This window comes from Protopterus annectens, chromosome 17.part0 (genome assembly GCF_019279795.1).
Source record: "Protopterus annectens isolate FY-2018-M chromosome 17.part0, PAN1.0, whole genome shotgun sequence".
Classification (NCBI taxonomy): domain Eukaryota; kingdom Metazoa; phylum Chordata; order Ceratodontiformes; family Protopteridae; genus Protopterus; species Protopterus annectens.
In genome coordinates this window covers 184,200,417-184,220,151 of record NC_056751.1, presented here as the reverse complement: position 1 = coordinate 184,220,151, position 19,735 = coordinate 184,200,417, and positions in this window count along the sequence as shown.

Below are 19,735 nucleotides of genomic sequence, written 5' to 3'. Positions count from 1 at the left end.
ATAGGAGATGTAGCCCAGTATTGAGTCAGTCTGCCTGTAGCCTGCACTGTGCTTTGTTACATGCCTAGCAGCTTACTGTACTTATCCAGTGAGATGCCATGTCCAGATACTTGCCAGATGTGCTGCTGCCTGGCCACCATAACAGTCATGTCTGTCAGACAAAGCAGTGGTATGGTATTCAGATGTATGTCAGTAACTAGTGGATAGTATGTGGCCATGGCACCTCTCTACCAGCAGTTATTATGTGTCAGGACAGACAGGGGTGTATGAATGCATAATCTATGGGGGCAAATGTATACCAGTATGTACATGTTATACCCATGTACATGGCTGTTAACATCCACATTGACAGGCCTGGTCCACATGTCTTGCATGAAGGGGTTCTGTATATACCCCTGGACTGACCCGAGTCTGTCAGACTGTCCACATATATTGGCCATATCGCAGCTATATTCTACAGGGGTGTTACTGTGCTAGCAATGGTACTGTACTATGCTGACCTTAGGATGTCTGTAAGTAGCCAATGGTGCACGTTAACAGCAGATGTGGCCTCCCACACACACCATTTCTGTGAAGACAATCCCTATTACAGTAGCAATAGTCTACAAATATACCTGCACTACATACGTGACATCCCCTTGCACTGAGAGATTGGGACTATTGGAGCTGAGGTAGGGCTCCACTCCATGTGCAGGACATATGGTGAACATATATGTATAAATAAGTATACATATATCCATATAGATATGTACACACATACGTATCTGGCTTACTGTATGACAACAGTTTTACACATATGTGCCTGTGTTCCAGCCTCTGTCCTCCACCTACATACCAAGCTTTGCACATATGACATGCTGTCAGGGGTTATGTAGTGGGCTGTGTGTATGTCATGCTGTCATTCCTGCCATCACTCCACTGCTGTTGTGTCCCCCACACATACTGGGGGGTTGGGGCCACATATGTGTGGGTTTCACCTACACAATAAATGTGTGCCCTAATGCACTCCAGAGGCCAGTGTATGTAACAGTGGTATATGGCCCAGTATTAGTGAGTGTACGGGGGGGTGCACCATGACTAACCTAGGCTGTTACAACATGTGTGGTTATCTGGGATAAACTGCCTTAAGGTATCTGGATGTACTTTACCATACAATCCAAGTTGGGTAAATGCAGGCCTACTGCCTCCTGCCATACGGGATGTTCTGTTTTTCAGTGTGATTATGATGGTGTCAGGTATGCCTTGTTATGTAACAGATACATCCCATGGTGCCAACTGGGGTCTGTACCACCTAGGGATTGTGTACAGAGTGTAGATAGAGGCTGCTGACCTATACATCTGCATTACATACTGTTGATTGTCTGGTATGCTGTGACCCAGTCTGTCATTACTAATGTACTACTTGAAGGCCTCGGCCTGGACAGCAACATATGTCAACCTTTCCAGACTACTGTCTTAGTATAACTATTTCACAGTTGCATTACACTGTTCATATGGATGCCAGTGTCTAAACAGCTACATGACATAGCATATACAACTGTCATAGTACACAAATAAAGCTTTCACATTCATTTATGCACACCTGTGTGTGATGTTATACCCTTTGATATCTCTGAGGGTATATGTTGCAGGGTATGAATGTCATCCGTATGGGTGGCTCATACAGTCTCCAGTTGGTAAAGTGGTGACTGTAGGCATACTGGCTGCTCCATATTGTGTGCACGTACTACATATGTATATTACTGTACAAGTCTCTGTGTGTGTATGTGAAGTTACATATATATCTATATATATGTATAAATATCTATATCTATATATATATATATATATATATATATATATATATATACCTGCATCGGCATATATGTGTCTGTGTATATGTATCCTTGGGAGGGCCATGTCATGTCTGGTCCTGGTTATGGGATCTGCACCACTTGGTACTGTATTACAGGGGGGTTGTGCTTGGCTGGGGGGGTTATACCTATTCGTACCAGACGTATATTGTGTGAGGCCTCTCAACCCCATTAACGTTACATGAGGACATATATGTTTTGTTACTTCCCCATTATCTACAGATGTATGTCTGTATATACCTATATCTGTATATATATATATATATATCTGCTGACATATATATATATATATATATATATATATATATATATATATATATATATATATATATATATATAAAACCTGCTGTATATATTTAGACATGTAGATGTGGACATATTTATCAATAGACATAGGCATTTGCATGTTTATATGTTTTCATATATATATATATATATATATATATATATATATATATGCATATATCACTTTGTTGTAACCATTTAGACATTAATATATTTACTCACACACATACATCTACATGTTGGAATACATTTTCTGTACTGTTGAATGACTGGGCTGGATGATATGTTTATGAATACATCAAGGACATGTATATCTGAGATGGCTTCATGGTAAATTGCTTTAGCTATGGTATGCAGGATCCTGGGCTTGATCTTAGAAGATGCTGCTTATTTTGTTGCTAGGCAGAACAAGGGCCATTGGATACAGTGTGATTAAGGTACTTCTGAGCAATTGTAAGAGGGTTTGCATGGGGGTAAGCACTGCCTACACAGGTTAAGCAATTTAGAAGCTTACTGAGTGTAGGACACTGTAACCGGAAATTAGCAGTGATTACCTCCTCTCAAAACCGCGCATACGACCTTAAACAAGCTTAATAGTGCTGACATATGCTTCTACTGCTTATTGCTGCTTAACCTAACTACTGCTTTATGCATAATGATACTGACACCTCACATGTGCATTTCCTGCGTTACTCCAGTTCATATATGTATATATATATATATATATATATATATATATATATATATATATATATATATATATATATATATATATATAATATATATGTGTGTGTGTTCTTTCGTGGCCGCAGTACTCCAGTTTATATATATATATATATATATATATATATATATATATATATATATATATATATATGTTATTCCATGGGTTATGCAGCATACATATTACTCGTAACATGCTTTGCCATGGGAAATGGTATGCCTCAGTTCCCTTCCTGTTTCCCCCCTCCTTTCTCACTTACATCCACAGGGCGGTCTCATTAGAATGGGTCCATCCAACCCCAGCATGCCTCGGCCCATAATGTCTTGCCCATCATTCTCTCCAACACCTTCCTCTTCCACATCAATTATCCTTCCTACAGGTTCCATCCGAATCTCACCACACCACTACACATTGCCCACTCTCTACTTCTCAGGACCCATCATGTAAGTTATCTCACCCCATGGTTCTTCAGGCTTCCCACACATGCAGTCCACAAACATACGTATCCTTCTTTGCTTATCTGTGAGGCATGGTATGTTACTCCAAGGAATCTTTTTGGCAGAATTTTTGGGGTTGTCCCACTAGGGACGAACATGCGTTTGTTTAAGATTAGACTTTGCAGGTTGACACTGTTTCTCCCACTGGTAGTATCCTGCCAGTAGTCTTGGTAGCAGTGCTGTGCAATTCTTAGCTGTGCTTAATATTCGATTTGCATGATATTTGCCTTTTGGCATTGATGTCTTCTTCATTACATGTTATATATGTGCCTTGTATCCTTGATTCATGTGTACGTACGCTGTATGGGGTCCTGGGAACTTCAACATTTTATTGCACTAACACCTCACATCTGGCCTTACTGCAGTACTCCAATTCACACATTTTGTTCTGTGGCAGGTTATACAACATCACATAGGTTCATTTTACATGTTCAGTTTGATTTTCCTATGGTGAGGATGTGTTTGTTGACACCTCACTCTTTTGCATTGCTATGATCCCTTAGTGTTTAACTATAGTGATTGTAGTGTAGAGAGTCCTGGGTTCGAGCCTTGCAGAGGCTGTTTGTTTTGTTGCTGGGCAGTACATGCTCCATTGGGTACAGAGTGATTACGGCACTTTAAAGCAGTTGTAAGCGGGTTTACATGGGTTTGTACGACGGCAAGCACTGCTAACCTCCGGTTACAGTTTCATACACTCAGTTAGCTTCTACATTGCTTAATCTGTGTAGGCAATGCTTAACCCCATGCAAACACACTTAAACATGCTTACTAGTGCTTATATGCTTATTACTGCTTATTTGTGCTTAAACCTGCTTACTAGTGCCTTATTAATTATGACACTGACCCTTCACATGTGCATTTAATGCAATACTCCAGTTCACATTTAAATGTTTTATTATGTAGGTTATACAGAGAAAAGATGTAAAAATATGTTCATATACAGATTTCACATGGAAAATGATATGTGTTGTAGTAGGACTTGAACTGGGAATGTCTGTTTGTTAGGCAAATGCTCTGACCACTACACTATTGCTGTGCTGTTTTGTTTGCATATATATTCCTTGTTATCCTCTTCAGCTGCTTTAACCATAGCTAAGCGATGGGCAAACCTGTGCACCTATGGTTAGCTGTACTCAGGGTTTTAAAAAAATATATAAGGGTTTCTTTGTTTTATTTTTCTGTACTGTTGCTGTTGTACATATGGGGACTGTTGGTAGGGATATGTGGACACCTATGAGCTGCCTCGCTCATTTAGTTACAGTTTCTGCTGTTCCACTTTGCAGGGGCATGTTCATTCTGAGAGCTCTGCTCTCAGACATGCCCCCTGCACTCGTCCACGCTCCATGTAGGATTAGGAGGTTAGGCAGCACGCCTTCAATAATATGCATGGCACGCTGCTGTCCTTCTCTTAAACTGCCGCTTCCATGCAGGACTAGATTAGTCCTGCACGGAAGATTAGTAAATCCGGGGAAGAATGTTCTAAAGTTTTTACCAAGTCACTATTTACTGCAATGATTTTCTAATTGTCTTCTAGGATAGATTGCTGGTTGCATACCACATGACTGTTTTGGCACCATTTTTAAACAGTATGCTTGAGTTGTTTGTTAGATTCTGATGACGTTCTTATGTGGATTATTAAAAAAGAATGAAAGAGATAAATAGAATTTAACTGCATATGTGTCTTCTCTGAAGAGCTGGTACTTGTTCTTTTGGTTTTATATCCTATTTACATCTGTTATTTTTAGACTGCGGTGGTGGTGCTGCGGTAGCATTGTCGCCTCACAGTTAGACGTTGCCTGTTCGATTCTCAGTTAGAGCGTCTTCTGTGTGGCGACATGCGTGAATGGGCATTCCTTCGTTGAAGATTGTGCATTAGGCCTGGCAAGCCAGTATGTAAAAATCTACTGCCAATCATTGGCGGACGGGAGTTCCGCTGTGGCGACCCCTAACCGGGAAAAAGCCGAAAGACACAAACAATGTTATATGAATTTTTGTTAATAGTCATGATTACTGTGTTCATCTGTTTTATCAGACTTCTAACATTTTGGGTCTTATTGACTTTCTGTAGTCTATTTCTTTCATCAGTCTTTTCATCAGTGCCTGTCCATCTCTATTAAATCAAGCAACTCTTCCCTTAGATCATTTTCTTCTAAATTGAGGCACATTCTGTGTTCTCTGTTTCCTGTGGGCATTTTATAGAAAGTTCCAGAACATCTTCCTGTGAAATGCTCTCTTCAGTTTCATCCTGTGTCATCCATTGCTCCTTCATATGGCAGCTTACTGGCACAACATGCTGTGCAACGCCAACTGAACTTTTGTCCTGGTTTCCTTCTGAGGGCTCCAGAATATCTTCATTCAGCTCTAAATCCTTCCCTTCTCAGGTATTCCAAATGCTTTCCATTCCACCTGTTTCTCCTTAATTTGGGGACTCATTATGCCAGCATGCCGTGACATTACCAGAATTAGATTTACTACACTAAACCCTTCACTTCACAGGTAATCCATAATTTCAGTTTCTATTTCTTTAACTTCTCTATTACTAATCCTCTTTTCTACATTCCCCCTTTGTTTTGTTATTCTTTCTAGTGTGAAATTTTCCATATCTGTATGTTTTTGCAAGTATTCCTCTTCAAATACCTTATGTGATGCATTTATGTATCAATTAGTTGTGCCTTTACCTTTGCATGAATATTGCACCATATCAAATCTCTTTTTCTTTTCCATGTCCATATTTCTTCTTCATATGTCTCATGCTGCACCTGTTTCTCCATACTTTCGGGACTCATTGTTCCATCATGCTGTGATATAACTTCTAATAGACTTTCTACACTAAATCCTTCACTTCTCAAGTATTCCATAACTTTAGTTTCTATTTAACTTCTACTTTACTACATTTTTGTTCTGTGTTCCCCCTTTGTGATCTTATTTTTTCTATTATGAAATTTTCCATATCTGGGTGTCTTTGCCTGTATTTCTCTTCAGATATGTTTGGCGCTGCTTTTCTGTATTGATTAGTTTGGCTTTCTACTTTGCAGAAATACTGGCCCATATCAGATTTCTTTTTCTTTCCCCTGTCCATGTTTCTTTTTTGTACCTTTAAAAAATCTCTAGGTTTTGTTCTTCATATTTTTGCGCTTCCTCTTTCACTTCTTTTTCCAACTGGCCCAAAGTTTCTTTGTCTGTATAATATTGTTCATGTATTAATGAACACCAATTTGCATTTGAAGCTTTTGACAGTTTTTCTTGTGCAAGTATTTTTCTTTCCACTGATTTCTCTCTTCTATCTGGAAATTCTGAGATTCTTGCATAATAATAATAATAACTTTACTTTTCCGCTATTGGGGCAACAATGAAAATGCAGTCGCTGAGCAGCGAATGTACACAGAACACAGAACCAACAAGATTTAACAGATGTTGGTTCACTTCATATGATTTTTTTTACATATGTCACTGTCACTGTAATAAAAGTTTGTTGTACCTGGTGCTCTTACACTTTATTACCTCGTAAGTCTTCATTTTGAATAGTTGGCAGTTATTACATTAACGGTTCTTTAAGCAGTTCTTGTATAAGAGGTGACAATTTCCACGGAGCTCCTTTCTACAGTTCTTTCTACAGTTGCTCAGTGATGAGGTTGGGTGCACTTGTCAATATAAATATATATATATATATATATATATATATATATATATATATATATATATATACATATATATGTATATATATATATATATATATATATATATATATATATATATATATATATATATATATATATATATATATATATATATATATATATATATGTTATACATGTTTTTACAGTCCCACAAGTTTTTCTTGTCTGTATTTCATCTTCAGACTGTCAACGAACGTTGTTTTCAATGTTTATTTCAGGTTGGGGGAATCCACAGATGACTGTTCTATTTGCGTAGGTAATTTCTCCTATGTAGATTGCGGGTGCCAAAAATGTACTTTTCCAAGGTGGTTACAACAGCATGTAAAAGACATATTTCACTTTTTTATGGTGCAGTTAAATGAATTACCAAAACGGTCCTGCATAAACGCCAGTCCTGCATTCACAGGACGATACATGTATGCCGAGAAAATTATCCCTTTCATTCTGGGGCAGAAATAATGACAGTCAGTTTCCATTATATCACTGGATAACTTGCATTAATAGCAGTCAGACAGCAAATGAGGAACATTATTTTTCTAAAAGAAATGCTGTTTGACCTTACTGGTTCTATGTCCTTAGTACATTTGCGTATTTCGAATGTTGCCCCAATAATGGAAAAGTACCTAATAACAATAAACCATTCCTTCATTATTCTCAGTATTTCACTCTGTCATCTTTATGGCTCTTTTTCGGCCTATCATTTTTTTTTTGTGTGTGTGTTTTTTGTGGACTTCTACTTCCTTCGACAAATTGGGGGGGGGGGGTTATCCTCCATCTGTCTGGTCTAAGCCAATTCTAGGAATGTTTCCATATCTTGAGGATTATACATTGTCATTTTTTTCCATTCCTGGCACAAGTGCATATTCCAGGATTGGGCAATTTTTTGTCCTGGGACTTGTGCACTCAGCTGTATTTTTTATTTTTAAACCTACCTCTGTCCATGAGCATATCCTATATAAAATACAGTCCATATATCAGTGTTGTCTTGGTGAGATTTTGTGAAAGCAGGGTCCATCACATGAAGGTACTCACCAAGACTTGAGGATGAATTCAATTCCAGCAATGCCACTCTACTTTTCCTGCTGATGTCTCTGCATTCAGAACTGATTCGATAAAGTAACATAGACCTGTTATTTAAATAATGTGTATCATTTAACGTAATTGTACCATGTTATAGATCATATGGCTTTCTGTTGACAGTTTGCCTAGACTAATCTGTATTAAGATGTATCGTAAGACTTATGTTAATGTGTTAATCTGGAAATTTGCTTTAAAACATAAATATCAAAATAAGTTCCCTACTGAACAGAAATGAGATATGGTAATGCATAGTAATAGCAGAGAACTTTCATTCATTCATTTTTGGATACCTGCTTTATCCTATTCAGGATCCATGAGACACTAGCCTGTTGCAGGATGCATGCAAATGCGCGCGCGCGCACGCACACACACACACATATACATGCCTGAACACACAAATTCATGCACACACACAAACACATATTCACATACACCTACATAAACATGATTTTAGGCAAGTTGAAGGAAAACATTTCATTGGGATGTGGGAAAACACTGAAGGCCCCAACAAAAGCCCATATGAACACAAAGGGGAAGTACAGAATCTGAAAAGAAGTGACTTTGTGAAACAGCAACACTGACCAGTACACCACTTTTTCACTTTTAAAATGAAGAAAGAGTTAGGAGTGCCTATAGACTTGAAACAGTGTAAATAAATGTGAAAGTATATACAGCAGGTAGCATCATCACAACGATGAAAATTTATCTGGAAATATTACACAATTTTCACAGAGCTCAGCAAAGCTTAGCATCCTAGCCTGTGCCCCAGCAGTGTTTTACTTGCATCTGGTGCTATCCAGGCAAAGCTAAATACTTTGGACTGATAAATCGCATTTGTATCACTTATTGTAAGTAATCTCTGCTGTTTTCTTGCATTGTCTGTACATTTCATAGGTTCATAGGTTCATAGCTAGGTACTAGGCTATCAGCCCAAGAGCCTAAATAAGCCTTTCCAACAAGGTTTCCTGGCTTATGCCACCCAAGAAAGTTATTCTCCTGTACCCCTGTCAAGCAGAGCCACAGAAGTGATCCCCAGGTTGTATTTCCTATTTCCCATCCACTCATCAAGATTTTTCTTAAAGAATGCTAATGAGCAACTTTGCTTGACATAGATGGGTAGCTTGTTCCAGAGTATGGGAAGTCTCTGGGACAGGAATCTATCCCTCCAGCATGTCTTGTTTATTGTGGTGACAAGGTTTAGGTCCCTAGAGCATGTAGCTTGGAGGGATTGGGATTTCTTTAGGTGTAGCATGTCCAACAGCTCTGAGTTTGATATTGCTTTATATGTTAATCAGAGATCACCTCGGAGTAGGCGATATACTATGGAGTAAAACATTTTTTTGAGATAGTCAGTGTAGGGGTACTTCTGTGGCCTTTCCAGCTGCTGCAAATGTCTTGTGAGGCACATTCCAAAAGGGGCATTGTACTCTATAATGGGTCTAATGAGTGTCGAGTAGAGGGGAACAATGACCTCTTTTTTCCTGGATGAGAACCCTTTTGTGATGAGGTGTTCCACGTAGAAGGATTTCCTGACTACTGTGGTGATGTGATTATCAAAGGAGAGACTACTGTCCACCTGGGTCCCAAGGTCTCATAGCACACATTTGGCATTAAGTAGAATGCTGCCTATGTGGTAGTTCATGGGTACAGAGTTTTTACCGAAGAGGATGACAATGCACTTTTTGGCATTGAGCTTGAGGCCATGTCTCTGACACCAGGCATCTGTTTCAGTGAGACCTTTCTGTAGGATGTCCTCATCATTTGGGAATTCAACTACGGCTCTTAGTTTGCAGTCATCTGCAAACTTCGTTAGCCTGTACTTCAGAGAAGTAGATACCAAACAGGAGAGGTCCCAGGACTGAACTCTGTGGTACTCCACGTGTCACTGGTTTGAAGTCAGATTTGGAGTCTGCAACTTTTACAGTGTGGGTTTTGTCAGTGAGCCAACTGGCAACCCATCTTGTGATGTAGGGATTCATACCTAGTTTAGTGAGTTTAGCTATAATTCCAGAATGGGGGATGGTGTCGAAAGCCTTGGCGAGGTCAAGATAGGCTGTGTGAACCACCCTACCCTCGTCTACAGCTTTGGTGACTGCCTCAAAGAAGTCAATCAGGTTCAGAAGGCATGATCTGTCTTTCACAAACCCGAACTGGGTGGGATCCAGAGTTTGGGGGTTACCAATATCTTTGTTTATGAGTTCCATGAGGATAAGTTCCATGGCCTTACAGACCCGGCTCATCAGGCTAATAGGGAGATAGTTCCTGGGATCAGTGATGGCTCCCCCTTTGTGGAATGGGATAACTGTTGCTGTGCGCCATTTAGTGAGCACAAAGCCTGATGTGAAACTATGACTGAACATGGTGCTTAGGTGGGGAGCCAGTTCATTCTGAAGTTTGTGTAAAATGCAGCCTGGGATGTTGTCCAGTCCCATGGATGCTGTGTTTTTGGCTTTAGAGAGTGCAGCTTTTACCTGCATAGTTGTGATTACCGGGACTCTGCATTCTTCCTGTATAGATATGGGCCCTTTAGGGGGTGAGGGGGGGGGTGTAAAGTTAACAGTGAACCTATCTGCCAGGATGTTGGCAATATCGGTTGGTTCTGTAATTTTCGTGCCGTTGTGCTGTAACTCAGAGCAGATCTGGGTGTTGCCATTGAGATTCTTGACATAGCTATAGAATGCTTTGTGGTTGTTCCTAGAATCAGTGGTGATTTTGTTTTTGTAGCTAGCTTTGGAGGATCTTAAAAGGGATCTCAGCTTCTTACTGAGGCTGACCAGGGAACTCCACCACTCATGTGATTTTACTCTCTTTTGCAACAGTTTCTTCCTTCTGTTGTAGAGTTTGTTTATGGCAGAGGACCACCAGATTGGCTTCCCTTTTTTGGAGGATAGCATCTTGGTTCTGTTTGGGGTAGCACAATCCATGCACTCGTGTAAGTACTTATAGAGTGCATCTGTGTAGGATTCAGCAGTCGTAACTGTATTGTCCATCTGCATGGGTGTCATGAGGTTCGCCAATTCTGACGTAAGCATGAAGTTGGCCTTGGAGAAATTTTTTACCACGGTTTCCTTAGTAGGGGGTGGGGGGTGGGAGCGAGATGTGGATATCTAGGGTTATTAGCTTATGGTCGGATCTGACCAACGAGCAGTTGACTTCAGGTGTGGAACACTAGTCACTCATGTTGGTAATGACTAGGTCTAGGATATTGTTGCCTCTGGTGGGGGTGTGGATAAGTTGATCCAGGGCACTGGAATTTATGAATTCCAGAAAGCATTGAGTGAAGGAGTTGGTACATGAGTAGTTTTCCCAGTTAATGGTGGTGTAGTTGAAATCGCCCATTATTAGGGTGTTTGGTTGAACCCGAATATTTTCCAGTATATCAAGAAAAGAGGAGTGGGAATTCCGAGACATGGTGGGGGATCTGTAGCAAGCTACAATTTGGATTGCAGTTTTGCCCAGAGTTAGTTGCACTTGGATAACCTTGGATGCATTATGCTGAGCGACTAGCCTGGAGGTGTGGATATCCTTAATGAATACGGACACACCTCCGCCTTTAGTGTTTCGGTCCAGGTTAGGTGGCCAAAAAGTGTGTTATGAGTTATAGCCTGGTAATGCAGGGGTGCTCTCTGGAGCCTTGAACCAGGTCTCAGTCACTCAGATGTCAATGTTCTCCATTTCAAGGAGTGCCTTGAGGGAGTGCATTTTGAGATTTAGACTTATAGCATTGAGTAGCATTACCCTCAGATTTTGCTTGCCTGTTCCTGTTACAGTGTTGAATTTGTCATTTGAACCTTGCCTAAAAAAGGCACTGTAGGGGCAGCAAGAGCCTTAGCCAGTATCCGGAATCCCAAGGGGATGACAGGTGCAGGTCATCTCTGGCAAAGCATCGTGGTCTGTCGACCATGTCATCCCAGGCAGACAAATACTGGATCCCCTTAGAATGACACCATTCTGGGCAATGGCAGGATGCTACTCAGGGCTAGGGTCATACCTGCCTGTGCTACAAGATCAGAGAGCTCTTCCATGTCTCACTTCATGTAGTCCAGGGAGGGACATCTCAGGTCATTCACACCAACATGGACAATGACAGAGTCATATTTGTACTTGAGACTTGCAGACCTGAGTGCGTGGGTTATGTGGCAGATCCTGGCACCCGACAGGCAGCTGACAGTAACCTTCACCTTGTTTAACCTGGTGAGTGGGACATCAGTGTGCCTGACCATAGAGTCACCTATAACTAGTGTGTTGGGTACGTTGTTTTCCCTTATGGGCTGTAGTTGAGTGGCACACCGAGTCTGTGGGCTATGTGTCATTTGGGTTGTGTTGGGGGTGGAGGTTGCTTGCGTTTCTGCTTTGGAGGTCTCTGTTGCTTGAGCAGATTATTATTTAGAGCCTCCATGAATGTTTTTGTGTTTCTATGTATGTTTTTACTAAGAAAGTATCTTCCTGCTACTGTTACTGCTGTTAGACTTTTTGCCTTGAAATCCCCTTCTGTAAGGGATGTCAAGCTAGTTGTTTAAGTTGTTTGCAGTAGCACTGCACTTGTGGGATTCTTATTTATTCTGTTTTTACATTGGGGGGACTAGAATAATTCAAGTGGCAGGAGGTGTTTGCCTGGTCTAGCTGAGTTGGAAAACACACAAAAGAGCTCAAAGTGTTGTCATTTTCACTGACCAGAGGGATCAGTAGTCAATTTTCTGTTTTTTTTATTGCAGGTATACATTTTGCACATTTGAGCAAATCTGCTCACCACATTGTGGCAGTTAGCAGTTCCCTGTGCAAAATCACACATATCAAAAAAATATTATCATCACAGAACTATCCATAAAACTGTACCATCTAAAGCAGTAAGCATGATCAAAAACTGTGTGTGCCAACAAGCTAAGAGCAGTTAGCTCATATGTTGAGTGGTAATACCTTTACATTTAGTATAAATTAGTATTTTATAGCCTAGTCTGCCCCAATAAAGCACTCTTAATATCTTTCTGTAAGCCCCTGTATGCCACACCCTTGTAGCTCACCAATTAAGGGAGCAGACAACATGGATATGCAGTCGCCCAACTTCTCTGCTGCCAGCTTGGTAGATATGGGTATCTTGAGACAAGGTAGTGATTGTCTCATGTTTACTGACAACCACTTTATCCTTAAATTAACAGATACAGTATGCGAGAGGTGTATTATCTTAAATTAACAGATACAGTATGCTAGAGATGTACATACACCTCTCATATACTGTATCTGGGAGGTGTACATACATAGTGTCACTGAAGGCTAAACTCTCACATACAAGTACACATCAGGTTGTCAAAATCACACACACAAAACCCACTACACATAGCACAAAACACACACATAGACCAACATATGCTGTGGCACTTAAATGCAATCTTCTTGAACAACAAATACCTTCTAAACTTCCCATTGGCAAAGCATATCTTCAGCAAACCCAAAATCACTCAACAAAAACAAAACCTAACACTATACATATAGCCACACTTCCTACTACTCTGCTCATAGGGGACTCCAGTGTAAGACATACTGATGCCCCTTTAACCAGGCTGAACAAGGAGAAGACAGTGGTTTGTTGCCTATCTGCAGCTGGAATCCACCAAATTGGGTCTATATCATTTTGTCGGAGCCTAATCCTCAAATTCCTATTCATCGACCTTCATTCATAGAAAGCTAATTCCATTGAAAGTTCACTTCGCAAATTTTTTCACAGGAAAACTAACCAGTGGACCAACCTATCAACCATCACAAAAAACAAATTACTTATAACCCACTCAGGTGGGGGACTTTCCCCCCTATCCCCCCCTAACTAAATATACCAACTCCAAAATTACAGTACAGTGGGGAAAAGGGCAAATTCCTAATGATGGCCAACTAGTTAGGAAAAATTCCACATAAATGAATGTTCAATAGAATAAACTTTCAATGGATAAAGGTCAATGAATAAGGATTCGAGGATTAGGCTCTTTGACAAAATGATATTGACTCATCAAATTATGCATGCACTTAAGTCATTACATCATAGGTACCAATATGATTACATCATAATCTGTATAGGTGCAAATAATCTGAGATGCTCCTCCCTGGAATATATGAAGAGAGATATTATAGATTTCTCAGACCATGTGTCTCAGGCTGGTAGGAGCCTAGCGCTGAGCAGCATATTACCTTCACTGAGGATGATCTCATAATATGATCAAAAGATGATTGATTTTAACAACTGGCTGAGTTTCTAGTGTCAATCTAAGGGATCAAGTATTTATCAGTATTGGAAGACATGGTTAACAGACCATGTTGCTTTGCTAGGAATGGTCTGCACCTGTCCACTGTAGGCTTTTGAATACTAACTAAAACTTCATCCATCCCCATAAAGCCTTTTTAGGCAATGTTAAACTGACAAAACTACTGGCATTGCAAAATCAACTCAAATGAACCTCAATTACTGCTCAATGCTAGGAGCCTAAAAAGCAAACAAAAAATACCTCCTTACCTTTGAGAATACATAAATCTGTTTAATTAACCAAGTCATGGTTTAAAGCCACACAAAGTACCTTGGCATTGCAATATTTCAATGCCTTCTACACTTTTAGACTGGCAGCTGCACAGACAAGGGCTGAAGGTGGAGCTGTATCGATAGACATCAATAACAAGCATACCTATAGGTTAGTTAAATAGGATGACATGCTGCTGTTTCTCCACTTGCAGATCACCATAAATAAAATCTCATACTATATCCTAGGAAGCTATAGGCCACTGTCCATATTCCCAAAAACGTGCAGCACATACTTAGACCTAAAGGAGACACTTACTATCCGACCAAATACTCTACTCATGGGGGATTTTAATTACTCCTCTATAGACTGAGAATCCTGCACAGCCACAAATCTGCAGGCACAGAGATTCCTAGACTTTCGTAATACAAACACCCTTGAACATATTAGTACATACACCCACTAGAGGCTCCAACATACTGAACCTTGTACTCCCAAATATGGGAGAATGCAGCAATCCCCAATGTCACATCCTCCCTGATAAGGTCTGACCATAAAGCTGTCTCCTTCAAAATCAAAACCAACTTGGTAACCCCAATAAGCCCAGTAACAGTTAGGAACTATTCAAGGGTAAACTATTTTTATTAATAGTATGTCAAAATTCAATGCCCCTCCAAAACAAGAGAACACAGCAGCCTATGTATAATTTTTCACAGAAACCCTGTACAACCATGTCGATGGCTATATAAAGGCCACTTTACTTACCAGAAATAAGCCCAAAACTAATTCCAAAAACAAATTAACTTGGTTGCATCCCAAATTAAACAGGATATACAACAAACGAAAAAAACATCAAGGCTAAAATCAGGAAGTGTAACTCCCATAATACCTCTCAACCTCTTAGAGCAAGAAATCTGGACAAAGCCATAAATAAAAGTGGGACAAAGGTCCAAAAATAGAGATAATTTTTAAATATTGATCTTACAAAGTTAGAAAGTTGATAGAATAACTGGTTTTACATTAGCATGAATTTTCTGAATGGTATGAGGTCTGAAATTCAAATTTCTGTCTTTATTTTTTAACTTCAGTCTTTAATGATTTGCTTTTAATTTGCAAGAAAACTACAATTTTATGAAAATCGAACAAAATATATGAGGCAAAAATCTGGACATTCTGTGACAATCTGTAAAGTTGAGAGGTATGACTCCCATAGACATAAGAACTCTCTCATCAGACTAAACAGACAGCTAAGAGGGCTGAATTAAGTCCACTAAAGTCAAGTTCAAGGTTAAGATAGCCTCCCAGGAAAAAGACAACCATACGTCCTTCTTCAGCTATGACAGAAATCTCAAAGGCGGAACACAGCAGTTTCATGAACTAATGGTTAATGGTTAATGGTGCTACATTCACTGAGTCAGGTAATATGGAGAATCTGTTCACCGACAAATTCAGTTCCAACTTCACCCTCTATTCACCCTCAGCTACCACCCAAAAAATACCATTAAACAGAAGCCTTCCAATTATAAATCAAGAACATGTCTTGACTGCTTACGCTAAAGCCAAGAACACAGCCTCAATAAATCCCAATAATATCCTGGGATACCCCTTGAAAAGTCTAAAGTTCATCTTATCAGGACTGCTGGAGTCACTATTTAACTATAGTTTCAAAACAGGCTTTGTGCAATAAGAATGGAGAGCTGCAATGGTCATCCCCTTTTCATAAGGGTAGAGCTTCAGCAGATCCTGGAAACTACAATCCCAGTAGTCTGACTAGTCATATTTGCACAGCCATGAAAATAATTATCATGGAAATTATCAACAAAGACATTGGAGACCTACAAAGTCTGGATCCATGCCAGTTTAGCTTTGTCAAAGAAAGGTCAAGCCTACTGAGCCTGGTGGACTTCTTTAAAAATGTCACCAAGTCAATGGATAAGAGGATACATGCTACTTAACTTAATCTAGCTAAGGCATGTGATACAATACTGTATTCAGGCATTGTTAATAAACTTATAGAATTAAGCATATACCCCTATATAATGTGCTTGAGTATTTGGGTCATTGATAGGATCCTGAAGATTAGGATCAGTGAGACCATCTCCACAAATAGGTTGATCACCAGTGGAGTCCCTCAAGGATCCTTGCTAGGCCCACTCCTCTTCGGTCATCTACCCCTCAGAAGTCAAAATCAATGTCAAGGCTGCTGGCTGACCAAGTCTGTAGCTGATTACAAACTGGGAGTAGTCATAGAATTTCCCAAGAATGCCAACACTCCACAGGAATGTCTACCTCAAACAAATGATTCGTTCCAAAGCCATGGCTTAAAACTCAATGCCAAGAAATGCATTATAGTATCTTTTGGGAAGTTAGCCACCCAGGGAAACTATGTCATCAATAAAACACCCCTCCCTAATAGCTGACTTACTATTCTGGGATCTGTGAACTCAGGTAGATAGTAACCTAGCCTTTGGCCAACGTGTGTCCAAGATAGTAAGAAAATCCTTCTATGTTGCTCAACTTATATATACCAGCATAGCATCTAGGTCCAGTGAAGTCATCATACCACCCATCATAGACTATAATGGCTCCTTCAGTATATACCTAACAAGACACATGCAGCAACTAGAATCTCCACAAATGTCCCTTAAAAAAGAATACAGGGCATAAACACAATGTCCTATGTGGATCGCCTCAAAGCCCTATCTCAATATTCAGTCTCCTACAGACTACTGAGAGATGATCTATGCCTGGCTTACAAGGCATCCTTGGACCCCATTCTGATGAACCTTTTACACATCCACAAAACAAACACCATCAGAACAACTAGATCCAAAGACCTAAATGTCGCTTGCAATGTAAATAAGACGGATCTAGGACTAATGCTCGATGACATGTTTCCACGAATTGGAAATGGCCGAGCACAGTTTCACGAAGGTGCTTTATCACTGAAAAAGCACTTTCATGAAACTCAAGTAAAAAAAAACACCTAACGACATTAAAAAATAAAAACAAGTAATCATGTTTATGCAGGGAGGGGCAAGTCCACGCACACCCTACTTTTATATTCTCACTCCGAGATCACACTACAGTGGGGAAAAAGGAATATTTCCTTATCCCCACTGTGCCACGATCTCAGCAACAGACATTTTCTCATGTTTTTTTTTTTTTTTTTTTTTTAGTACAGTTTCGCAAAAGTGCTTTTTTCTGTGAAAAAGCACTTTTGCTAAACTGTGCTTGGCCGTTTCCGATTCCTGGAAATGTGTCATCAAGCATTAGTCATAGACCCAAATAGGACATGTTGGAGATACAAATATGTATCTCAGAGAATTCACATTCTCTGAAATAGACTCCCCATCATACCGCTCAATCTCTTAGATCAAGAAATCTGGGCAAAGCCATGAATAAAATTGGGATACAGGCCCAAAAATAGGAACAATTTTTAAATATTGTTCTTACAAACTTAGAAAGTTGATAGAATAACAGGTTTTGCATTAGCATGCATTTTCTGAAGGATATGAAGTTTGAAACTCAAATGTATGTCATTATTTTCTAACTGTATTCTATAATGATTTACCACTAATTTGCCAGAAAACCACAAATATAAGAACAATGGACCAGAAATGTGAGGCCAAAATATGTACATTCTGTGAAAATCCACACAGTTGAGAGGTATGCTCCCCATCCATATGAAACAAAGTCCCTCCCTAACCCTATTTAACTGTAAATTAGACAGTTGGATGAGAAATCAGAAATTCACCCCTGTTCTTGCTTATATATCTCTGATGGACAGAGGCAGCCAGTAAATCATGTCATAACCACAAATTGCTGCCTATATGAATGTCTAAAACATCAAATTTGAGGGTCGCATTAGGGTTGTATGTCTAGGTATATAAATGCTCTAGTGGTTGTTAGCCTAGCATACACCTATGAACCTATGATTCTTATAATACTGCATAGACAAATCCAAATATAATTGAAAAGGCATGTGAATTTCTGGAGGGAATGTAAAAGTCTAACTGGGCAGTCACCCTTTTTCAGAGGAGACCCAGGAAGAAAGGCTCCAATATATTATATGAAAGCAAGGCACTAGTGTATAGCAAATATTAACATTTGATATGGAGTGTCATTTACACAAGTACAATATAAAATTATAATAGAGTTGTAAAGGTTGTCAGTTATACAAGTATAATACAATATACTACAGAGTTACCTAAGAAATAGTAAGATTGTCTAGTGAAAGAAATAAGCTTAATTTGTTTAAATTAGAAGAGGTGAAGATAGAGAGAGAGAGGTGGAAGCAAAGGTTAGATACGTAGGGAAAATACATAAATTCATAAGAGATAGAAAAAAAGAAGTTATGCCTTGCCATAACATTCCATCTGTGTTGTCGATCTTCACTAATCCTTGACAGTGGGCTCAGTTCTGAGCCTCAGAACCAGCTCAGCCATTTATTCCAGCTTGCGCCTTCCAAACTCTCGAGCCAGGCACTACCCATAGTGCTCCTCTTGAAAATTACCTGAGATCGAGTTTGCCCAACATAGAAGACAGACAGGCAGAATTTATAGTTAAATAATAGATATAATAGTCAGAGACAAGATATGTGTCCTTTATATAAAGCTAGCTATGGAAAATCTGGTCCACTAAGAGTCTCAGGTTGGGGGAACGATGTGGGGATGTCAAAGATTAGTGAAAATCAACAACACAGATGGAACATTATGGTACGACATAACTTCTTTATCTGATGTTGTCAATCTTCACTGAATCCTTGACAGTGGGACCAAGTCCTCAGCTACTTTAGTCTTGAGAGGTCTCACGGAAGAGTATTTCTAAGCACCATCAAGCCAAATGATGTCCATCCACTCGAGACCTGATCCAATTTGTAATGAGTGGTAAAGGTATGAGGAAAAGACCAAGTGGCTGCTGCACAGATGTCATCCAAAGATGCCCTGGCATGACAAACTGCAGAAGTTACCACTGCTCTCGCTGAAGGGGCTTTAACTGGATGTGAAAGTTGAAGTCCTCTAGAATGAGAGAAGAACGTTATGCAGTCTCTAAGCCATTTGGCAAAGGTAACCTTTGAAACAGGATTACCTAATGAAAGAGAGGAGAAATGCCACAA